Raw genomic sequence first — 19,172 nt, 5'->3', positions numbered from 1 at the left:
CTATACACTGGATAAATCTCTATCCGGTGGATAGCGCAGTACGTTTTGGTAACACTTATCCGCTGGATAGCGATTTATCCGTTGGATAGCGTTATCCGCTGTTTGAACAACCGGAGCCAGAACGTTATCTTACATCCTGACCCCAGGCCCCTGATATATATATAGGGCTACAGGAAACGTGTTTCTCCACCCGTGGGAAGATTGGAGACGAGGCGTCAGAGTCGAGGAGAGGTTTGCTGGAGGTCTGACACCAATTATTGTTGCAACATATCCTCCCGGTGAGAAATGATCAATAGGATCAATTGACCACACGTCCGAAAATGATTGTTGTGATCATTCTCCGGTTCATTTCTGTACGTCATACCCAGGTCCCTGTCTTCACGCTCCACCAGAGCAAAAAAAAAAACAAAACAAAAAAAAAATGGTGGATATTTCTCCAAGCGGTGCTTCCAGCTCTTCAAGTTCAGGTGGCGCAGAATCAAGTGTGACAACTTCGAAAGGCGTATCAGTTATTCTCACCGGGAGGATATGTTGAATGATCGCACAAGTTTTACTTACTTTTATTTAAATATATAATCGGATCGAATATAAACCCCTTGACATGCATATTAAAATATTCCTAGAAACTTTCCAAATTGACATTAATTAAAATTTATATGTGCATGGCGGTCATGCTTTTCTAGGAAAGCAGTCTGTATCCAGAAAGACGTTCAGAGTAAGTGCCTATTTCAGTTCTATTTTTTTTTCCATTTTTTTGTTCATGTGATAGATGCCTTCAAGAAGCGTTGAAAGCAATAAATAGATTAACGTGGCCTTAAATAGTGGCGATCGAAATTAATTTTTATACGGCAACACAAGCAAGCGATACAATCACGTTTCTAAAATGCGACAGCGACACAATAAACTCTATTATAAAGCCTACGGTGACATCATAAAGTTTTATACTTATTATAGTATTTTAAAATTGGCTCGCAAATATTCGATAAATGTAGAATGAAAGTAAATCAGAAATCAGAAAATGGCATTTTTGGATGCCCAGTTTGTCTAAATTTCCCCTTTGAATACACCCCTGGATCTTTGCAACATTGTTTATTTTTTCCCTCTTGAAATGTTTCCAAGTTTCCTTACAGCCTTGTGTTAAACCAGTTCCTTGTAAAAAAATAATCAACAACAACGGCTTTGGATTATGTGACATTTGTCTACATAATCAAGGGACATTGCAACATGCGTACCCCCACCTCCTCAGATATGCCAACCGAAAGAAATGTGGGAGACTGCCAATTTTGCTTCGAAATCAGCTCTTCACGACCACAAAAATGGGGTAACAACCGAAAAAATGCGTCAAATATTTCAATTTTTTCGCTAAAATTGGTCAAAATGAGTGTGAAAACATGTATTGTGAGCATTGCCCCTGATATCCAGGAGATTTGGTCATCTGTAAGACCAGGAGATTCGGTCTGTATCCGGGAGACTATCGGATAATACAGGAGAGTTGGCATAGATGCCTCCTCCTCCTTGGGAGACATTTTAATCGCCAGTAACAAGATGGCTTGAAATTCAAAGGTTTGTATGGAAATTCAAGCTAACCGACTCTTTCTAAAATTATATATTTGCAAGTTTTGTTTTAGAAAAACTTTTTTTATTTGCCAAAGATGTGACTAATAAAATCTGGATTGTATACAGGTCTTTATATTTCTCTAAATTTTTTGCAAAATCCAATATATTCTCTTTAAATTGGTTCTACAAAAAATACAGGGAATGTATGGGAAAACATGTTTACAAGTAAATGTCAAATAATGGCCACGGTGTTTTAAATTTCATTATGAACAGCATATTTTGAGTCTTGTAACTCTTTTCTTTTAAAGGAGGGAGTCTTAAATGTTTCAATCTAAAAGGGATTATAATTTAGCTTTGGGTTTCCATGCAAACCTTTGAATTTCCCACCATGTTGCCCTGCCTGGTTATCCAATGTTGCAATTTATGTTATGAACTTGTTGAGGCTATTCCTCAACTAGGTTTTATGTTAGTCCGTTACGTTCCTTTCCGTTCCTCAATTTTTTTGTATGTCGCGTATACCACAATTCTTCAGTAGTAATTTTTAATTTCTCCCCCCTTTTTCTTCGCACGTGGTGAAGCGCTTGAAAATAATTTAGATACGTAAAACTGTTTCTTTTCCTTCATTTACCGCCTTTCGTCATGTGGTTTTTACGGCTCCCTGAGCCTCGTAATTTATGACGAAAGGGCGACCGGATCGTTTTGTAAACATTGGAGTTCTTCGCCGTCATTAAACTCGTTGGGTTAATGAGCTGTTCTGTTGTTATTCGACATCGACGCCACTATATGTGTCCGACCCAGACAGAACTTCTCTATACATTATTGATAGTTGTCATTGTTCTTAATTACTCTCCAGCATCCTTTTTCTTGAATGAAGAAATGCCTCTCTTGTTCTCACGTGTCTGTTCTGTTCAGTCACAGTATTAATACTGCCACGTACAGTATTCTCACTAGTATCGCAATGCTATTGCAAAGGTATAACAACTATAATTTTCATCCCAATATTCAAAATGCCTACCTTGTAAGTTTTATTTAGCAGATATAACTGCTGAGATCAAATTAGCCACAGTGGTCAAAATGTTCTGCCCGTAATATTTTATTCAATTGATTACATTCTATCTATGTACACTACTGCAGTCGACTCCCAATAACTCCAACTTTCAGGGGAAATTAAAAGAGTTTGATTTACTGGAAGTTGAGAACAAATGACGTCACACACAAAATTATTGACTCTCAAGAAGAAGGTAGGTAAAGCTTGAAGAAATCTGAATGACGCTGAACTGCACCGTCATGTTAAAAAGCTGAACAACACTAGACTGCTTTAAAATAAGTTCAAAGTTTCAGACTCCAGTACCATATTTTTTACTTAACACAACTTGAGAAAGGTGGTTAGAGTTATTGAGGATAAAATTGTATAGAAAATGACCTGAAGGGAAATTAAAATTGCTTCGAGTTAGTGGGAGGCTCAAGTTATTGAGGGTTTGAGTTACCGAGGTAAACTTACAGTAAATGTATGAAAGGACTCCAAGGGAATAATGATGTCGGTTTGAGTTAGTGCAAGGTTCGAATTAGCGAGGGTTCACGTTATCCGGAGTCCTCTGTATGTTCAAATTTTCTCCTCCTACCCTGGGGCGTATCCAATTGAACTCATCAAGCCTTGATTACCAGATGAAAACTTTGCGATCTGAATAAAACTCTAGTGGCATGGCACGGTCGCTTAATGGTTAGTGCGTTGGACTCCAGATTGAATAGTTCAGGTTTGACCATCTGCCAGGGCATTGCATTGTGTACTTAGGCAAGACACCTTAAACTCGCAGTTCCTCTCTTCACCCAGGTGTATAAATGGGTACCAGCGAATTTACTGCTGGGGGTAGCCCTGCGATGGACTAGCATCCCATCTAGGGGGGAGTAGGAATACTTCTACTTGCTTCATGCTACAGAAACCAAGATAAGCTCCGGCCTGATGGGCCACTTGCCTCAAATGCAGACTTAACCTATCAGAAATCGAAATTGAAAATCAAAATCAAGATTATGTTATCAGCCTTTGCCAAAGTCTTCAGCTGATAGCAACAAACTTTAACGATAAAGACCTTGATGATTCTGGATATCACAGAAACCTCAATAAGTATTAACACTACATATATTATTATTAATATAGTTTACCTAATTCTCCAAGCACAGCTCACTGTAAGTATTGTATCACATACATACATTGTGTGAACATTGGTTGACAAATTAAGGCCAATAACACTTTGCACTCCCCCTTTATCTACTAGCATTCTATCTCAAATCCATTTCTCTGATTGGCTATTCTACCCTTTCTATCTATGATGTGATAGAACACGAGTAGTGATTCTCAACAAAATGGTAGTAAGTTTTTATGTGTAACTTTCGAAGTGTCTTAAATTGTACTGTTCTGACAGAAAAGTTGCGATCTAATGGACTGAGGTGTTGTACTCCTAAATTTGACTACAATCACAAGTTTCCAACCTGATTATCCAGTTACCCAAAAGGTGTATACCTTCCCGAATATTTTTTTGGGATTAACCCCCTCCCCTAACCCCCACCCTCCCTCCCCTGGAAAGTTCACTTAAGCTTCATTTTTTCCTTTAAAATCTCTGGCTATTAAGACCTCCCTTGATCCCCCTCAGACTTTCCAAATAACCATCCTTTGGCTTGGTATGGATATTTTTATAACCTTGGTTGTTCTTTAATTCTTTTAAGAAATGTCCATCCTGTTTGGCTGATTGCCCTGTTGCACTGAAAAAATGTAGAACAGCTACATGCAATTACAAATTTGAAAAAAAAAAAGAAGGACTGGGACAAAGTGTTGAAGAGGGGGAAAACAAGCTCCACCCATGAAACCAGAAAGCTACATTACAGGGTATGTACATGTAGCCTAATTAACTAGATGTAGTTTTTTGTTAAAACTTCAGTTGTTCCATTATTCCTGCTGATATTGAATTTATTGAATCTATCAATCATTAATTACATGTGTTTGTGTTAAGTGCAGCACCAAACATCATTGTACCAGGCAGTTCATTTTAATCAAGAGGTGTCAATTGTTTTAATTATTAATTTTTCACACATGGATTAAGCTATAATGCATATTTATTATATGCCTTTGGATTTCAGGCTGATGTCCTTCGCCTCTACCATGACTACAATGTTGTTGTGCCCATGCATAAGAAGCATGGCGGAGGCCATAATATCTATAAATATGGCCCCCCTGGGGTGGCATATGATTTTATTAGGGACAAAACAACAATGGTGGCACCCTGCAGGGAGGGACAGCTTTTTTTAAATTTATATGCTGCTTTTTGTGAAGGTATTTAATACTTTTTATTATGTGACTGTATAGTTATTATGTGTATAGTTTATTGTAACTAGAAAAAAGTCATTGTTTTCCTTCATTTACATAAAGTTGACACTGCATACTAGAAACAATATAATATGAAGAACCTTTAAGAATGAAATAATAAAGACTCCTTATAACTTATAACTCCTTCTAACTCTTCAAGATTAATTTTGTATGAAGTCAATGGAAAAAAAACATTACAAGATGACCACAAACAGGGTTATCAGTGATATGTTATATGCAAGCCAGGATAACATAAACTGTCTGGGTAACTTCATTCATATTAACTTTACCCTCTGATGCATTGAGTTTATTGAAATTTGCATTCTTCATTCAGCCAGATGTAAGCAAAAGGGAAAAAACACAACAACATCAACCCCAAGCCCAGATGAATTGATGGAACAACTGTCTTCATGCAAGTATTCCATTTTTACTTAGTTGTACTATATCTTATTCTTTTAAGGTAAGCAAAGCATTTGGTGGAACTGGTTTGGTTCAATTTCTAGCCTTGTCCAGTTCAGGGTGTTGTGTTGTCGTACAAGAAACATGCCCAGTTTCACCAAGCATGTGACAGGTCTACATGTAAATACTGACTAAACAATTTGGTAAACTGTTTGCTTTAGGTGAAATTAAAAGGAAATATTAACAAGTTTTTACTACTGAGTAATTGATTTGTCATGTTCTCATTGTCATAAGTCATGGTGGCCTAATGGCTCTTAATTTTTCTGGACTCTGGATTGAGCAGTCTGGGTTTGAGCCCAGGCTGCCATTGCTGTGCTGTACTTTTGGTCACTTTATTCTCACAGTACTACTCAACTGAGAATGAATGAATGAATGAATGAATGAATGAATGAATGAGTGAGTGAGTGAGTGAGTGAGTGAGTGAGTGAATGAATGAATGAGTGAGTGAGTGAGTGAGTGAGTGAGTGAATGAGTGAGTGCGTGAGTGAGTGAGTGAATGAATGAATGAATGAATGAATGAATGAATGGGTATCATTGAATTGTTGAGGCAAGCAGACAGATCAGTGTTGGGGGGGGGGGGGAGTGTGATATACCATTTTCCATGAAGAGCTGCAATACTTATTGGAATAGAGTAGTTTTTACTTGAGAGTCCCAAAAAAATTGCATTTACTTTGGTTTTGCATTACTGTGATTGGTCTTAAAAACTGCATGTTTGGTGAATGCTTAAAAAAATCTGTGCCATTTTCTCAACCAATCAGAAGTGTAAGTAAACCAAATCTAATCACAAGTGAAGGCAGAAGCAATCTTGACTTGCGCACACAAGTTTTACTGCACTTACCTTGTTGCTAAGGAAAGCTTTGAACTGAAAGATTCATTAGGGAATAAATCATGTACATATGGGGTGGTCTAACATGCATGTGTGAGTTGTAAATTAGCCCGTATCTATGGCTACCATAAATACCTACAGTTGTAGTTATTTATTTAAAACAAGAGATAACTATACATTTGGGTGATTTACATTGTTGTTAATCATTGCCTGAGTCCCTGACTTGGCAGCCTGCTGTTACTGATTCATACACCAACGTAATAAGCTTTAGAGCAACAGGTATATTTAATCTCACTTAAGCAGGAATTTACTTTTACAGCTAAGGAAAGCACTGGCGTTGAAGATCCTCGAGATTCCCCTAAAGAACCTCCTCAAAGGAGGCCAACAGATGGGCAGTTATGTGAGCTATATAGCATTGTAACGTTTAATAATAATTATCCTTTTTTCACAACTCACTCTTCTACAACTTCGAGCGAAAGTGTTGCAGAGAAACAAATCATGTCCTCGATCCCTTAAGGCAGCTAGCTATTAGCTAGAAAGGCTTCTGAGACTTCCTGCGTAATACTTTAACTACAGTGATGAATGAGATATCATAATAGAGAATGATCTTGGCCAAAAAAATGAAATAAAATAAATCATATACCAACGTAGTTGGTTTAAAAGCAACAGGTATATTTAGTTTTACTTGAAGCGCGAACTTAACTTTACAGTCAATGAAAGCACCGGCCTGGAAGAGCATAGAGACTCCTCTAAAAAGCCTCAACGAAAGAGGCAGACAGCAGGGCAATCGTGTGAGTGTAGCATTTGTAACCTTAAATAATAGTTATTCCTTGTTCACCACTCACTCTTCCACAACTTCGAGTAGCAGTGTGGAACAGCGACAAACTGGGTAGTTTAGATACTATAATCACGACTTTCGATGAAACGGTCACAAGTCGACATTTGTTGTTAATCGGTGCTTCCCCTGAAGGCCGCTATTACTATTCATACACCAAAGAAATTAGTTTCAAAGCATCCAACTGAAGCATGAATTTACCTTTACAGCTAAGAAAAGCATTGACCAGAAAGAGCCCAGAGGCTCCTCTAAGGAGCCTCCACGAAAGAGGCCAACAGCACGGAAATCACGTGAGTATAACATTTGTAATGGTAAAAAATCCTTATTCCTTGTTTACCACTCAACTCTTCTACAACTTTGAGCAACAGTGTTGAAGAGTGACAAATCATTGCCTCCCTAAAGGCAGCCAGCTATAACTATTCATACACCAAGGTATAAATTGGTTTTAAAGTAACAGGTCTATTTTAACATGATCTTAGTGACGAGTAGACTTACCTTTGCAGCTAAGGAAAGCACTGCCCTGGGAGAGCCTAGTCGCTCCTCTCAAGAGCCTCCACGAAAAAGGTCGACAGCAGGTCAATCACGTGAGTGTAAAGCATTTTAATGTTAATAATAGTTTTTCTTGATTGTCATCATACTCGTCTTCCACAACTTCAAGCAGCAGTGTTGAAGAGTGACAAAGGGGATAGTTTATTGATCGCATTTATCATGCCATGGAATGAAACGGTCACAAGTCAACATTGGTGTCAAACATTGTCCCCTGAAGGCAGCTATTACTACTCATACCCCAAAGTAATTAGTTTTATAGCAACAGTACTGAGGCGTAAACTTATCTTTACAGCTAAGGAAAGTACCGGCCTGGAAGAGCCTAGAGACTCCCCTAAAGAGCTACCACAGAGGCAAATAGCAGGGCAATCAGGTGAGTATAGCATTTGTAATGTTAAATAATAATTGTATTCTCTCTTCTACTTTTTTGAGCAGCATTGCACAAGAGGGAGCTCAGTGGGAAGTTTATATGGTGATATTAATAATGTCATAACGGCCAACATACTTGCAGATAAGTGCACAGACTGATAAGGTCATTAAAGATTGGACAAGGACAGTCTATATTTTAGATAACATACCATTTTATTTTGAGTAGTATTTTTGCTGTAATAATATCATACTTGTTATTGATTTTCAATTAATCGTGGATAACTTTCACTACTCTCTGGTTCGATACCCTTTGAACTGTTAGTATTTTCAGCAAGACTGTCACAGAACATAAAACATGTAGCTTTTTTAAATCTGTATCTATATCCGTCCTTCAGTTCCCAAAAGAGCAAAGCTACAGTGTTGTTTTCTACCTAATTTTTGATGCCTTTTCAATGAATAATTTATGCTGGGAGAAAACTGGTTCACTATTTTAAAGTCAGATTCACTTTTTTTTTTGTAAGTTTTCCGAAATTGTGTGCTTTTGACTTGCTTTGCTGTTGTCGCTATATTAGAGAATACTGACAATTGCTTTTGTTGCATTTTTTTGTAGGATCACACCGCACTGAAGAAACGTCCGTCGTATTTTATCGGGTGGACGACAAGTACTTGGCGGTCGGCTACCTGCAGCCGAGTCGGAGGACCCTGCATGGCCAGACTCTCCCTGCCGGCGTCGATGTCGTCCTTGTTACATGGGTCGACAGCAAGGAAGGGGAAATGCCACCTCCGCTCGTAATAGGGGACCCCGAAGAGAATGCCAAGCTGTGTCCTGGTCAATTCTTTGCGTTTCCCAGGACTTGCTCGGCCAAAGTTAAAGTTATCTGAACAGTGGCCCCGTTGTTCAGTGTTTTAGCCTTAGAGAGAGAGATAGCGTTTCGTTTTGAATTCCTTTTCCATTACTGTTCGTGTAGTGAGCGTCCGCTCACTTTATAATTTTCTTACCAGTGGGAATTAAAAGACGAGACTAATCGTGAGTTTTACTTGTTTTTTTGCTTCCGATGAAGATACACATGACGTGGGGAACTTACGTAGTAATATCACTACGAAGATACGCACTGAAACCGACCTTTATAGTGAAGGCAAGTTTCTTTTATATTTTGCTTTCCTTATGATGATGATGATGATGACGATGATGATGATGATGATGATGATGATGATGACGATGACCATGATGATGATGATGATGATGATGATGACGATGACGATGACGATGACGATGACCATGATGATGATGATGATGATGATGATGATGATGATGATGGTGATGATGATGATGATGATGATGACAACGACGATGACCATGATGATGATGATGATGATGATGATGATGATGATGAATTAGTTTTAATTCTTAATTGTAATTGCTGGAAGAATCTTTAAGTTGTGTTTTATCAGCCTACAGATTGTTGTATGCGCCATAATATCTTTATGTCAATGTATATCAAATCTAGTCCTCTTCTTTGACTATACGTTAAATAAACTAAGGCAGACCTGTATGCCTCGTGATCAATGAATTTCGTTATATTGAAAGTGGAAGTGTTTATTAGTATGAATGTGGTTTTCAATCTTAGACTGAATGATTTTTGCTATATATCTTTATTGAAATGTATATCGACTCCAGTTACTCCTTTATTTTTAATTCAAATGCTGGAAGAATCTTGGAGGAGTGTTTGATGGGCGTACAGATTGCTTCATCGTGCCGTATATATATATGTATATATCGGTAGAAAGTCCTTTTTGCGGGAATATTATTAGGATCCTTGGTAATTTTCCCTGTTATTTTGCCACTTCATCCAAATACCCATTCGCAATTGTCCTAACAAATATAAAGAAACAAGATGGTGCTTAATGGTCACGATATCCATCCTGATTGTTACCCACCCTTCCATGTATTTACTCATTTCGCCGTTCTGGACAAGTTTCGAAGGTCAAAGGTCGCCCTTCAACCGAGCCGAACTACATCTAGAAACTGAATACGGCAAAAGCACAGTGTCAGAATAACATTTTTTTAAAGCACGGCAAAGCAGTTAGTGACGGAAAGGTCTGCCGTGCTACACGATTCTGGCACGATAGCTATTCAGATATCGTGCTTTTGCCGACCCAAACAACATTCAAAAATTATATTGATGCATTCTGGTGCGACTGCGTTTTCGCGGGAAGGTAAGGGGAGGTTTGTCACGTTGCTTCGTTTCCTCCTGGTACGAGTGGTACCACGTCTGAATCAAAATTATGTTTCTGCCGAACGTTTTCTTGAGCGCACTTGCCGTTTAGTTTGGCACGACAGAAGCCCGACGCCTCAACTTTGCCTTAAACTCCGAGTCTCTTATCTTTTCTTGGTTAATGTTGTATGCACTGACTGCAGTTCTTACAAGGGAAACGAAAATGTATTTAGACCAGCCATTAAGAGGTCGTGACTGTAAATATGGAGAATCGCTGGCCAGGCTAAAAAAATCGAAAATTCTGATGATTTACCTGTAAAAACCCCTTAGGGAGATGTATTAAAAAAATATTTCAAAGTTTGAAAAATCAAATGTGTCCGAGGAAATGGGGAAAAACGAAAATTGGGGTTTTTATCTAATTAATTATGCAAAAAATACAGCAAAATTGAGCAACTTAAGCGTGCTAGTACTGAAGGAGGATGTTTCGTAAGATATCCTGGGGGGGTTTAGTTGAAAGTATAATTTATTTGATTTTTATTTGTGGAATTTTAAGGAGCTTTGGTTTAGTTTTAAAATTCACATGATTTTTTAACGAAGTGCTGTTAGGCGCTTGTTGCAAAAAGCGAAAAATCGACCAACTTCAAGCCTTCAAAACGCTTCTTGGTATGTATGGTATCATGTCAAACTACATGCTGGCACAAAGTTTGGTCCTTATACTAAAATACTATGAAATAAAAAATTTGGGTAACTCAGAAACGTGCTGTCAAAACATAAACCTTTGCGACGCACTGTGGCCAGAAGTCACGAGTTTGCATGATGGAAATCAGTTGTAGAAATCTTACCGCCTAACGGTTCTGGTTTAGGAAGGGCTCTTTTGACGGCTACAACATAAAATTTACAAGAATAATGACCAGTATTTAATAGCGTTTAATTCTTTAAGCTAATGGTTTTTTTGTTTTTAATTCTCGATACTGTCTTGACGAAAAGCAAAATGTTTCTATTGCGTGACAATTGTCACGTTGGATCAAAGGTGAAGTTGCCGAATAAAGCGGACACGATCTTCTTTTTCGTCAAAACTCCATTCTAAAGCATCCAGTCCTATATATCTCGTTTTAAATTATTTGTATCAATTTTTTTATGAGTCTTCATCGAACAACATTCAGCCGGCCTGATCCTGTCTGACTCCAGGCTGACTGCCAAGTGCGGTTCGAAGGGGACTTTTTCATTTCCGGCCTGCGCCCTTAATACGGGGGCCGCGGAGCTATGGGGTTCAGTGGGCTGTAGCCCCACCAAGAGCAATTTATTATTATCAATATTATTCATTTTAATCTTTGTGATAAAAAATTGACAATTTTTTCTTAGGACAGAAGCGTGTTTCCCGTGTCCTCAGAAGCTCTAGATTTCAAAATTTGCGGGGGGAGCATATCCCAGGACACCCTATCAGCAGTCTTTCTCTACTAAGAAAGGCGCACTAAGAAACAGGTAAAAGGAAGCTCTCCTCGGAGGGGAGGCCCCAGGACCCTCATAGGTAGGTCGGTGCCGATAAGCTCACACTACGCGGGAACTACAATACCTCCTCCAATCCAAAATATGCTCCTTGCCTTTCGTTTTATATCAACGTTCATATCATTTTTTTAAGCAGCCTTTGGCCATTTGCCTTTTAAACTGCACTGCAAGAGCAGCATCTAACTAGGTCTTCGAGCAGAGCGATGTAAGATGTCTTTTTTCTCTGATCAACCTTAGGTGGTAATGCAAGATTGAGACTCTCGCAAAGGAGTTTTAAGATTGCAAGTTTGAGATTTTTGAGTGTGTTACTCTCGACTATGGAACAGATGTTTTACTGTTGGTAATTAATAGGATGAGTTACATTTAACAGCTCAAAAATAGACTCCTTAGCATTTGAAAAATTAGATTCTTCCTCCATAGCAACCAGATCTTGCTCAGTTACAGCTTGTGCGCAGGGGGCTGTCTGCTGTTTCACTTTTGCTGCCATTCTGGAAAAAAAATGAAGCTACTTGTTGAGTTGTCAAAAACTCAGAGACACTGAACAAGCGCTCCCCGTTGGATCCCTTTGCTCTTTTCATTTCTGTTGCAACCATTTACGCGTCGACCCTTTTGCCACTTTCTTGTCCGATGGTAAATCTAGCAGTTAGATACTCTCGTTGCTTTTCGTCAAACCGGTAAGCTTTCTTAACTTGTTTTAAAGCGAAGCCTTCCGACGGTGTCACATATCCAGTGGTACGAGGACAGGTTTCAGGAAGTAGAGGAATAGTTGGCACGGAACTTGAACCTTCCACTAGCCTTGCAGCATACTTAACCTTCGCTTTATCAAGAAGTGTCTCTCTTTCAACCGTCTTTGTGCATGTTCCGAACGCGAGATGCTTTTCCAGAGAAGAGTGCCGTTGGAAAGTACGTGTGCAGCCCTCTTTTGGACATGGAAACACTTGATCATCGCCTTTCGCTTCACAGCCGTAGTCCTCTTCCTCTGCGGGATCCGTTGTGAAAGTTTTAGTGGGCTCTTTAAGTTTTCTCCTTGGGGCGATCTCTTTAAATTCTCCGGGGGAAAAAGTAACCGAAATATTTTGGTAGTAGCGTTCTGTGGAAAATAATAACATCAAAGATTAACAAAAAAATCAAACACACCAAACCATTATCCAGAGTGAGATTTCCTGCGATTCACACAGTAAAAGTTTATTTTTCTAGTATAGTGTTCTAAATAAAAAAAAAAAAATTGAAATAAATTTTTATAACAAAAACTGACGACAGGTTTGATGTTTTTAAGTGATCTTGATTTCAAGCTTTCCCTCGCTGAGGTTTTCAGTCTCAAAACTAAAGAGAGATCACGCTACATTATAGCTAGAAACTGGATAGAGAATATAACGTAAGGTTTGCTATTTGTTCCTTCCAAAGAGATGCATTTGCCGGGGCCTATATCAAATGCCTACCACACCCTCATTCCACCGGGATAAAATCTGAAGTTGTTCAGTTTACTGATGCCATTAATCTTCTGTTGCGTTGGGGGAACAGTTTCGCGTTCCCCAAGACTGTCTAACAACACTACACGAATCCCTGGTAGACCCCCATGGGATAGAATTGCGTTTTTCATTTCCTTCGCATTGGTAACATTGTTCCCCTCGTTTATGAATCGTGTTATGTGTCCTTTAATTGTTGCAGCCATACGATCAGCAGGCCCTTTTCCACCCTGGGGATCTGAGAAGGCTACCTCAGCAACGTGAATTCCTGCTTCTTTTTCTATTGTTGGCACTGACAACATAGTATAAGTGCTATGGTAGCACCCTGCATTGTCTTGACGAAAAAATGCTTGATTGATTTCTGGGTGCTCTGATTTCAAAGTTCTAAGGATATGTGCCATAATGGAGACCACAGCGGAACCTCCTTGGGTGCAGTTCTGGATAATATGTACAAATCCTTGTGACTCAAACTGGTTGGCTCGGCGGCGCACGACAACGGATATATGCCAAGAGATGCCGCGCTTACCGAACCAGTCTGACTGAGATTCACGATACTTGCGCGGTAGAAATTTCATGACCCAGTCCTGGGTAATAAAGACTGAACCACTATCTAGCTCTCTGAGAATCTTCAATCTAGACTGGTCTTGCCTCACTGTACGGAGTTGGTGAGCCTTCCAAGCATGAATTACGTCCTTGCTGTGTTTTACCAAGTAGGTGGCTTCGTCATGATCATCTTTCGTGTGAAAATAAGCCTCTTCAACAGCCCCTTGAATCTCATCTAGAACAGTACCAAGCTCTTCACATTGAAAACAGTGGTCCTCATGGGTATGTTGGCACTTCTGCTGAAAACAGCTGTCACTCGGATCACTCAAAGCATATGACATACAATGATCTGTTATGGTAGCCTCATCGTCAACGTGCACCTATCAATATACCATTATTTTCTTAGTATGTAAACGCAGAAAAACAAAAACTTAAAGCACTCGCCCCACCCTCCGTTTCAAGTATGTAAAATGGTTTTTGTTGCTATTAGTTGTAATTTGTGAAAAAAGACTGATCACTTCTAAGTTATAATAGACTGCTTGCAGTCTGCATTTTCTCATCCGTATAGTTCTTATCTCAGCCAGCGTGTTTGCAAACCCCGACGTTATCGTTTATCGCGGCTCGCGTGCTTGATTTTCGCGTGCAGCAGTAACTTGGCAAAGACAAATACGAGGCTTATACACTAAAGTTATAAAACCAGCATGGATGATCAGGGCCGAGGTAGAGAAAATCACAAATGTAGGCGATGTTAAAGCCCACCCTGAAATCAATAACAGGAAGAGAATGGGAGTTAATGAACTTTAAAAACTACTCCATTTTCGAATTTAAAGTTACCGCTGAAGACAGACATTATGAACGCACTCATACAAGGTTAGCCTCGACATAAGGTGAAATATTCACAAATTCCGGCTGGTAAGTGTTTGAAATTTAAAAATACACAATGGATAGAATAACAAACAGGTCTTCTTCTTGTTGGATGGGAATTTCAGATGGAGGCTAAGCCTGTAAAAAATGCTTCTTCACTTCTTTCATTCAGCGGTCATAGCAAACCCGAAAGTAGACTATTATTTCTTTAAGCAATATCTTACCTTGAAGTCCGCCTTTAGGTAAAGTTTTGAGTTCTTGAGCTTTTCCTGCCATCCTCTTACCGTGGTATCTTCAACCAGGCCTTTAAGTTGATTTAGGAGTGAAATCATCTTGTCAAATGCAGAGGCTCCATCGGCTGCAAAATAGTCTAGTCCCTGGAGGCTCTTTCTGACCGTCGCGCTACAAGCAGCTAATACACGCAGTAGTGTTCTTTTACTGAAAGGGATAAATCCGACTTCTTTGCAATATTGTTCATATTGAACAGCAATTTCCTCTGGTATTAGACACCGAACTACATTTGGTACTTCCAATACGTTACCGTTGGACAGTCGTAGACTCCTTTGACCAAAAGGCATATCTTGAATAATATGTGGGCTTGTAATGAACTGCAAAAAATGGTCAAGTTGGGCCTCGTCTATCCGTACCCTCGCTGAAGGCCCTACAGGAACGGGCGTCGCTACTCCATGCTGAAGGCGATGTAAGTTCGCCACAGTGTATCTCTACTGGGTCAGACCGGGAATAAATTCTTGTATAGTAGAAAAACTCGCAGCGGCAGTCATAATTGAAAGGATTTGTCTCCGTGTGTCCCAGCTGCCGGCATTTTTGTAAGTTTCTGCTATGGCCTCGAGGTAAAGACGTTGGGATGGGAGCATTATACCCTCTAAACCAAGCTCATCATTGACGGCCCTTGAAGCTTGTAGTGCTGACCAAAGATAACCTGAGTTTTCGGGGGACACAACCTTTAACACTGCGACGAGGATATCTCTAGTGTGTTGTATGTACCTTCGTTTCGTTCTATCAGCACTCTTTAACCACTCAAACTGTGGATTATCAACCACTTTTACGTCACACTCCGAAAGGAATTCATTAAGCAGCCTTAAAAGTTTGTTGGCACAAAGAACCACTTCACCTGAGCTAGTTGTACTTGTGTTTTCGGATGACCCAAAAATGTAGCTGTCCTCAGTGGAAAGGTGTTTTACATTCTCACATATATCTTCTGTACTACTTGCCTCGGCTTCCTTATGGGAGGAAAAAATATGAAAAGTAATTTAATGATCGCAAATTAATGCAAGATACTGATTAAACCTATGGACTGCCTACCTGTTTAAACGGCAATTACCAATAAAAATGTTCCCTGTCTTTTCTGTACGGACACGGGTTCAACAACAACTGTTGGTGAAGAAAAGGCAGTTTCTGTAGAGTTCGCAGAAGTAGACACCATCATTTTACCCAGATGATCCCGGCATTGCCTGCAAATAGCTACGGATCGAAAAAAAAAAAAAAAACAGAAGAGTTAGGGAAGGATAAATGGGCATGGTAACAGAAACGGTGGTATTCTAAGTCCTTCTTACTGATTAACGCTCACTCGTACTTTAGCGTAACCTAAAAGGGGATACTTCGAGGTGAGCGCCCGGGAGAATAGGGGGCGGGAGAGGAAAGGGCAAGAAGAGCGAGTTAGAAAATAGTGGGAAGCGGGAGAAATTTGTTGAAACCACGCAACAATGCTTTTAAATATTTGGCAATCGAAGAATGGATAAAGACAGCAAGCTAAGAAAAAAGGGGTGGGAGCCGGGAAGGCAAGATACCCGTACCGAACCCGACAGGAGACCCCCTGTTCCACCCCTAAATGGCTATTCGGTCGGCTATTTTGCTCCGAAGGAGCATTTCCAACGATAGTTTAGGCAAGGAAAGAGACCACTGACTCAGTTGTCTGCAATATTGGCCGTTTGTTGGCGTTCCTCATCCTCTTGGGCACAGTGCGTCCCTTTCATTTGTCAAAAGAGGGTCAAAGCAATAAGAGTGTATTTGATTTACTTAATTTTTCTCAGAGGGCACGGTAACGAATCCTGCAATCTGATTGGTTCTTTACCCGGTCAGTATTTTCCTATCTCTACCCACGGTAACGGTAACGCTTTCGTGAGTCGCCGAGTACATCCCTACTTTCGTTGCCATTTTTCACTAATATATCTCGTATTGGTTTCAGAATTCATTTGCATAAGCAATAGTGTCATTACGTTGGTTAACAAGGGGTCTAAAAACCGTCTATAATTAATTTTAATCGTTCACAAAAAGTACCCAGAAAGTTAAAATGGGAGGTATTTGGTTACAGTTGAACTAATCGCTGGAACTTTCATTCATTCAATATCTGAATTTTCTCAAACAATTTGTTCGTAATAAAAGAGCAAGCAAAGTTTTAATTTCAGTTCTCCAACAAATATACGCTCTCGGTGAGTCTTTCCAAGTCCGTTCAATTTGAAAATTTTAACCATGAATTACACAACAGAAACTGAAGGAATTCGATTAGAAAAGGCCGCATTAAATGCTCTTGTGTCTCGTCGGAGTGTATCATCCGAATTTAGTTTTTATGGAGGAAAGATCAGATTTACACACGCCATTGCAGAAAACAAAAGAGCAAACTCTCACAACTTCAAAATAAAAAATTTGAATTTACTTACAATTACTTTCCTCGCCGTTTACTTAACGAACAGAGGTAAATCCTTGTACATCAATTAATTTTCGATGAGAGTGAACATTAGTTTTCATAAGATCATTGACTGTTCTTAAAGAAAACATTGACAAGACAGTCCTTGCCAAACTAGTCTGGTTGTTTTTCAAAAGAGTACATGCGCTTTTTTTTTTTCTTACGCACTCTCTAATTGACAGGTGTCAGTTTGTGATAGATACTTGTAAAAATAATGTTTTATAGTTTGTTTGGAAGCGTTTTAAATCACCTTTATCAATAGGCAAATGGAAATGTTTCAGTAAAGCATCTCTCTATAGTTTGCATCACCTCTATTTTAACCACGGCATTTACTCGCTCAAAAATTGCTCAGCTTATGGAAGATCTTGCTGTATTTACAGCTCTAAATCACGATTCGGGTTCTTTCGGAAAGAATTTCGTTAAGTTAAAAAAAAAAAAAAGGTTTATTTACCGGCTAAGGGTCGGTCCGTATGGTGAAAAACGGTGACCTCGGTCTTAAAAAGGCTGCCCTTGGCCTACGGCTTCGGGCAACATTTTCAAGACCGAGGTCACCGTTTTTCACCGTACGAACCTCCCAGCCGGAAAATAACAAATATTTATTTCTCCTACTAAAGCAGTGTACGGTTTAACTGCACTTACGCGACCCAACTGTGACCAGCATTCCAGTTTCTTTAAAAACAAAACAAGATTGTTTTCTGTCAATTCCACGATCACCTCGACAGGTTGTCGACTTGTGACCCGCTACTTCTGCTGGAATGCAACATCTAGTCTTGCCTGTTCGCCAGCGAGTACCGCACGCGTCTCTGTGTTTAGGGCATACCGTCATATGCAACTGACTGTCCTGTGTGATGAAAATCCCTGGTAAAGAAAACTTAATTGGTAAATTATTGCTGTATAAATGAATAGTCCAGATGTATTCATGTTGTAATCGAAAATTGTAAATCAAAATGATCTTTATTAACCTGCCCGTGTAAGTAATAATTTCCTCTCGTTGCTGACGTTTTCAACATCCGTCAAAATGTTACAACTCTTCAAGTGAGCTGTAACATCTCTAGTACAGTCTTTCAACTCGACAAAGTCGGTCACGTTTGGATTTTCAGAACTTGCACCACAAGCCCCCCCAAGAAGAGAAGCAAAGCTACAAAATGACATCGTTATCTTTTCTTGCTCTGTGAAAAACCTAGTACGTGTTTACCTTTAAGAGGAAGAGCGTGACTGCAACATGGAAAATGATGGCCCAGATTGCAACACGGTTTAACTGCTACCGTGACATTAGTCCTTTTTATCAAGTTTTATGACAGAAATGTGGCCATTTTTCCGAAAAATATTAGGGTAAATATCGTAATAAACAGTTTGGCTGTTATCTTGTGGTGAAAAAATACACGGCAGAAGCTTACGGTGTTGCGTGACTTTGTTTACTCACATAACTTTTTTCAAGATATCCACGATAATTCAAAAGAAATCATATTATCGCAGTTGCAGAAAACGTAGCTATTCAACTAAGAATAATGTCGATAATAAACACCTGGTCAACAAAAATGGTGAACTATACAGCGGCCCTTATCTATAGTTAGGTGTAGGTAGTGCTGTTGAAATAGCGGGTCAACAATAACAGAGTCTTCTGAAATTCAAATTATCAGAAAATTTCGTATCTACACATCAATTTACAGTCCTCTTCAGCAATGTCTACGGATTTCTTACTGAATAATTTCATATCATCTCCATATCAAAAATTTTTTAACCATCTTTAACTATCTTGTTTACTTCGCAGCTCTCCAGTACGATTTCTACAACTGATCATCATGCAAATTTCTGACCTTAGCCACAGTGCGTCGCAAACTCTTTTATTTTGCCGGCACTTTTCTGAATTACCCAAAACTTTTATTTCATATTATTTTTGTATAAGGACTAAACTTTGTGCCA

At 39.3% G+C, this 19,172-nt stretch overlaps 2 long non-coding RNA genes and 2 pseudogenes across 4 annotated transcripts in view; 2 read left to right on the top strand and 2 right to left on the bottom strand.

Moving 5' to 3' along the window:
* The window catches only part of LOC148740383 (uncharacterized), a 120,024-nt gene that overhangs the window by 27,236 nt on the left and 73,616 nt on the right, over positions 1–19,172 (bottom strand). The gene's annotated exons all lie outside the window — the stretch shown is intronic.
* Positions 1–19,172, top strand: part of LOC148740388 (uncharacterized) — a 77,156-nt pseudogene that overhangs the window by 30,668 nt on the left and 27,316 nt on the right. The window lies entirely within an intron of this gene.
* On the top strand, positions 6,618–7,651 carry LOC148740393 (uncharacterized). The gene is made up of 3 exons (XR_015997151.1): positions 6,618–6,991; positions 7,245–7,325; positions 7,539–7,651. It is a non-coding gene; the product is annotated as an uncharacterized LOC148740393 (long non-coding RNA).
* LOC148740392 (uncharacterized) lies at positions 10,822–19,014 on the bottom strand (annotated as a pseudogene). Its single transcript, XR_015996755.1, has 5 exons — positions 17,889–19,014; positions 15,888–16,027; positions 14,770–15,786; positions 13,112–14,061; positions 10,822–12,785 (listed from the first exon to the last, which is right to left on the bottom strand). The product of XR_015996755.1 is annotated as an uncharacterized LOC148740392 (transcript).

This window comes from Stylophora pistillata, chromosome 2 (assembly GCF_964205215.1).
Source record: "Stylophora pistillata chromosome 2, jaStyPist1.2, whole genome shotgun sequence".
Taxonomy (NCBI): domain Eukaryota; kingdom Metazoa; phylum Cnidaria; class Anthozoa; order Scleractinia; family Pocilloporidae; genus Stylophora; species Stylophora pistillata.
This window is presented reverse-complemented; position numbering and strand designations above follow the sequence as displayed.